This window comes from Octodon degus, unplaced genomic scaffold (genome assembly GCF_000260255.1).
Source record: "Octodon degus isolate 3935 unplaced genomic scaffold, OctDeg1.0 scaffold00087, whole genome shotgun sequence".
Lineage (NCBI taxonomy): Eukaryota > Metazoa > Chordata > Mammalia > Rodentia > Octodontidae > Octodon > Octodon degus.
In genome coordinates, this window is record NW_004524663.1 from 8791889 (window position 1) to 8797888 (window position 6000).

Sequence of the window (6000 nt, forward strand, 5' to 3'; positions counted from 1 at the left end):
TTACAGCCTCCCAAGAGCTGGGATTGTAGGCGCACGTCACCACGCCCAGTTTCAATTGCCAGCTCAGCGAGCCCGGCAGGCGGGACCGGCACGTCAGGCCCCAGGATGAAACTCCTGGCCCCTTGTGCTTGCTTGCAGGTGCTTTAATCCGCTGAGCTTTTTGGCTGGCCCTTTCTCTATTTATAATAAAATTTAGGGAGACATAATATATCAGTGAGGTATAAAAATGTTGTTTTTAAAGTTATTTCTGATAATGCTGCAGATTGCTCCTAGAAATCGCAGGGGCCATGGTATGAGGGGCCCTGAGGCTTGAAGTATTTGCATTGCCAGACAATTTTAATCTATGGATTAAAATGTATAATTATTATTAAACTGAGTTTAATAATAATTATACAATTTAACTCTATTTTTAAAATAGACTTAATGGTCATGAAAGTTTTTAGTTGCAGGAATTATGAAAGGTTAGTACAGGAAAATTTTGAATAACAAGAAATATTATAACCTGGGGACTGGGGAGATAGCTCAGAAGTCTAAGTGTTGCCTGGCAAGTGCAAGGACCCAGTTCAATCCCTGATATCATATGCTGTGCTGCCCTGCTGGCCCTGAAACTGGGCCTGGTGCTGCATGCCTGTAATCCCAGCACTGGGGAGGCTGAGGCAGGAGGACCACTGTGAATCTGAGCTGAGATGCATAATAAAACCCTGCACCAAATTAATCAATCAATTCATACATTTTTAAGAAAATATTATAATTTGGAAGAAGTTCTAAGGTGAGAGAATCATGGAAATAAAATTTGAATGTGTAATTTCTGTCTATAAAACAGAATTTGTTGATGTATTTTAATAAATAGGGAATATCAGATAACCAAATTATTTAAAGTCACTGGCTCTATTTAAAACATTACAGCTTTTATTTTGAAATGCTAGTATTAGCCATTCACTGGAAATAATGTCCTTGTGAATATTTAAACTCAAAACATTTTAGATGTAAAATTTAAAATGTATTCAAGTAATCTCTGAATTTTTAAAATTCCCTGAAGGATACAAAAATAAAAAACAAAGAATTGAATATTGTTGTAGACAGGAGAACACCTTCCAGCACTTCTATGGGGTCTGGGAGGTCCTGAACCAAAGCAGTCCTGCCCACCTCACTCTTCCTAGTGAATAGAAGTGCTGGGGATGACATTACACAATTCTCCGGAAGCCCTTGGCCACAGCTCCAAGGCCGAGTGTCTCATACATGGAGGAATGTGCTTCTTGAGAGAGGGAGATGAATGTGAGGGTGTGAGAAAAGGGCATGCAAATGCGGGGCTCCAGTTAGAAGTCGCAGGTGCATGTATCCTTGCAGAGAGGGTGGACCTAGGAACATCCTAAGAGGGATTGGGTACAAAGACTTCCAAGAGAAGTGACTGGGCATGCCATTTCTCACTCCATTCAGCACTGCCTGGTATCTCCTCCACTTCATTGGCACAGGCTACAGCACCATATGGTGGTCATACAGAGTGAGGGAGAGAAGAGTGACCGAACTTCCAGTTGTGACTCTCCTGGCCTCAGAGGGAGGAAGAATTTTACCCAGAAGACAGTATGTCCAGGGTTACTGGTCATTGGTAGTGGGAAGGGAAAGCGAACTCCACGGGAAAGAAAGAAAACTACCCTGAGGGGTGCTGAGGCCAACTCCAGGGCTACCTCCTGCTGCCCTTGCAATTACTTAAATGTTTTGCATGTATGGACTTTTTTTTACTTAAAACTCTCAAAATCTGTATAAGATTTTGTGAAAATTAATGGTATTGTATAACAAGCATTCAATATAGAGCAGTTATTATCAGTATTATTACTTACTGAAAAAATATGGAAAAGTAAAAAGAAACAAATTTAAATAAACTGTCTTCCCTTACCTGAGGAAAGCTGCTGGGCCCACTTCAGAATGGCGTTACATGTTGTATCTAGACATTCTTCCAAATCCTCATGTGGTCACAGAAGAGGCTTTTGAGAGGTGACTGGATCTGAGTGTGTGATGCTGGGATCTAGGGTGCGTGATTATTAAATTAGTTCACTGCTTGGCTTGCCATAGTTCAAGGGTGGGTAATGGGAAGGCCCACTCTGAGTGTGAGTGCCCTTGTGTGGCTGGACTGAACATAAAGGACAGAAAGAGGGTTGCTGCTGTCCCTTGTCACTTGTTTCCTTCTGCCTTCCCTGCTTTTCCACGAACTGTCTCTCCTCTGTGATGCCCCTCTGCCACACCTCCCTGCCTTAGAGCCAGCCGAGTAAGGACTGAACCCTCTACACAGCATGAGCTACAATCGACCTTTCCTCCTTTAACTTGGTGTGCTGGTTATTTTGTCTCAGCCACAAGAAAAGGAGCTAAGACCAGTCATTATTTCTATTAGTTCTCTTGTCAGTTTTTTTAATTGAAAGAAAAGAAAAAAACCTTATGAATGCACACATTGTATTGGTAGGATTTCCACAATAGGATCATGTAGCAGACACCTGCAATGTGAGGGAGGGAAGGCTTATTTTGGCTTATCAGTTCAGAGGCTTCAGGCCACGGTCAGCTGCCTTTCCAGCAGAAAGGCATGGTGATGCGGAGCTGTTCAGCTGACAGTGGCAGGGAGCAGGGCCAACTGGGAAGAGCCAGAGAGAAAGGGGCCAGGGCCAGGAAGCATCTCCCTGGCCACACCACCATGACCTCCTTTCTCCAAGCAGGTTCCACTCCTAAGGGCCCATTTAGCTAGGCAGTTATCCGTGGGTGAACCAAACATTGCTCAGGCTAATGCCCTTATAATCCAGCCACTGCTGAGGGAGTCTCAACCCAGTCCAGTTGACAAGTGAGATGAACAGGCACGTAGGTGTGAGGAATGTGCTTCGTTTTGCCTGATAAGGGAAATCATGAGTTGTAGAGACATATGACTTTCAGCTTTTACTTAGTTTTGCTTTGATTATTGTCATTCATTTATGGCTTGTGATTTATACCGTCCTATGCCCAGAGGTACCCTGGTGTGTTTTGTAAATCTGCCAAATAAATAAACAGTAGCTATATTCCCAGATCTGTTTGGTGGAAATGAAAGCAAACTACAACAACAACAGCAACAACAAAAATAGAATGAGGAAACCAAGCTGGAAAATTCCAAGAGAGATCAAAGATAGGAGACACATTTTAGAAAACTACTGCAATGATTACTATCCTACCAATCCATATTCAGTCACCCCCTGAGTGAGACACACCCTCTGCCGGCATCAGGCACTTGCAAAGACATCATGCCCCACACTGTCACCTAACAGTCCTTCCTTCCTAGAGACATGGTTGTATGAGATCTATGCCTGATTTTACACAAGACTCTTAGGGTCAGGGCAATGGCTCAGTAGAATAAGCACTTCCCTGGCAAATGCAAGGGCCTGAGTTCAATCCCTGCTTCTGCCAAAAAACACAAAAGAACACAAGACTCTTAGTCTCTCTACAGAGACTACAAGAAAGCTTTATGGCCTACCTCTTCCTTTCTCAGCAATTGCCTGCAGCTAGAGTACTGTTAGTTACCTGATTTATTGGGGAATATGGTAGGAAAATAAAATTGATTTCAAAACATGCATCAATGTATACTCCACTAAATTATCCACATCCTTTTACATTTCCTCATACATAAAAGAAATTTGCTACATCTGTGTTTGCTTCCGTTTTAAATATTCTAGAAATGTGGGATTGGAGATGGTATTTATTCATCGCTCTGTGTGCCTCCTCTCATTTGTATCACATAGTTGTAGATTTACCTTTAGGCCGGTATTAACACTAGTTCAAAGCTGTTAAAATTTATTAGGTTTAAGAATCACCTGAAGAGATTGTTAAAATGCAGATCACTGGGCTCAGCCCCCAGCAATTCTGAGTTAGCAGACCTAGTGCAGTGTCTAAGAATTTTTAGTTCTGACCATGTTTAGAACACTATTTCAGGAGCTGCTGCTTGACGCCTGTGGGTCACCCAGAAAGGCGCTGTGTTGCAAACTTGGGAGGACTTGCACCCAAAGCTGGCTACATGCTTGCCGTCGGCAGCCAACTCAAGAAGCTGACGGAGTGCGCACGCTGCAAGACGAGCACGGCTGCTGCGCACCAGCGTTAGCCTCTCCCCACACCCCAAGGCCACCATGTTGGAAGATGGAGGCTGTGGGAGGGGCTCAGCTCATGAGTGCGATTAGCACCCCACAGAAGGCACAGAGTGCTGCCCTGTGCCTTCTACCAAGCGAGGGCTTATTAATAAGGGGCATTTTATTTGAACCCGCATATAATCCCTCACCAGATGTGGAATCTCTTGGCACCTTCAACTTGGACTTCACAGCCTCCAGAACTATGGGAAAGAAATTTCTGTTTCTTATAAGCCACCTAGTCTCTGATATCTTACTACTGTAGTGTAAAAAGAAAAAGATTGCCAGTGTATAGTACTCATGAGTGGTTAGTTTTACCATGGACATTTTGAAATAATTTCCTCATCACTTCAAAGTTACAGTGTTGACTTGCTTGGTTCTTTTTAGGGGCAGGTGGATGCAACATAAATAAAATTTCTAGAAGGGGCAACTGAGAAATGAGGAGTTTTTTTCAGCACTGGGAATTGAACTTGGAGTCTTCAAACTGAGCCACTGAGCTATACCACCAGCCATTTTTTAATATTTTATTTTGGGACAGGATTTCACATGGAGGCTAAGTTACCCAGGCTGGGATCAAAATTTTTTGTTGTTGTTGTTTAGTTGTTTGTACTTTAGGGAAGGGTCTCAGGGTATTAAGGGTCTCACTATTAGATCGGACTCCTAGTGATCCACCTGTTTACAGCCTCCCAAGAGCTGGGATTACAAGTGTGTGCCACCACGCCCAGTCTCAATTGCCAACACAGCATGCTGAGGGTGGGGCCAGAGCCAGCGCAGTGGCCTCAGGGATCAAACCCCCAGCTCCTGTGCCTGCTTGCAGGTACTTTAATCTGCTGAGCTATTTGCCAGGCCCTTTAAACTTGTGATCCTCCTGCTTTAGCTTCCTAGAGCACTAGAATCCCAGGCATATGCCTCTAGTCTTTGAGAATAGAATTATTTTAACTCTATGCTTACGCACAAGTCAATCAGCACTTATCTTTCATCCATGGTTAACTGTTACATGAACATCCAGGGAACATTACAAAGAACGCTTTCACCTCTTACACGTCTTCACTTCCTCATCTGCAAAGTGAGGATGGTCACATGCAAAAATTCATGAAGAGTAAGTAAATAATGCACAGGAAAGCAACGACACCAACCCAGGGAAATCCTCCCTGAGGTTCTGATAAATTCCCACACCCAGGGCAGCTCTTTCTTTTCTTCCAGAGTGCTTCCCATAGAGTCCAACTATATGTTTGGGGGGTGACTGGTAGTATAATTATTTCTCTCCCCCACAGTACCGTAATTCCCCTGAGCATCTGTTTTGCTCATTTCTAAGCCCATAATACTTAATCCAATCCCCTGTTCATAGCAATCAGAAAATATTCATTGAGTGAATGGAGATATTTATCTGATGGTAAAAAAAAATTGCAGCAAATAGCCATGTAAGATGAATATATAGATACAAGATATTAGGCACCACTAGAGTGAAAAGTCAAGAAAAAGAATATATCCTTAATAATTAAGAAACAAGATAATTCTGTTACTGGCTATAAAGCAAACAACAGAGCACCAGTAGTGAGGACTGAGGTGAGTGTCTTCAGGCAACTGTAGAGCAGAAGCTGACGCCTCTTGTGTTTCAGCCCTGGATCATCATCTACTTGGAGAAAAATGACTGAGCCGTGATCTTCAAGCTATGCTTTCTTTGGTTAAGAATCTACTTTGCCTTGAATTCTTTCACATTCATTGTCTGTTTTTTCTGACTTTAAAGCAGTTATAAACAGAATCTTAGAAGATATGAGCACAGTGTGGAGTTGCAGCTCAGAGTTCTGATGGTTCTGTCAACTTGATCAAGTATATTAAAATGATCTGGGGGAAATTTGTTCAATTAGATTGC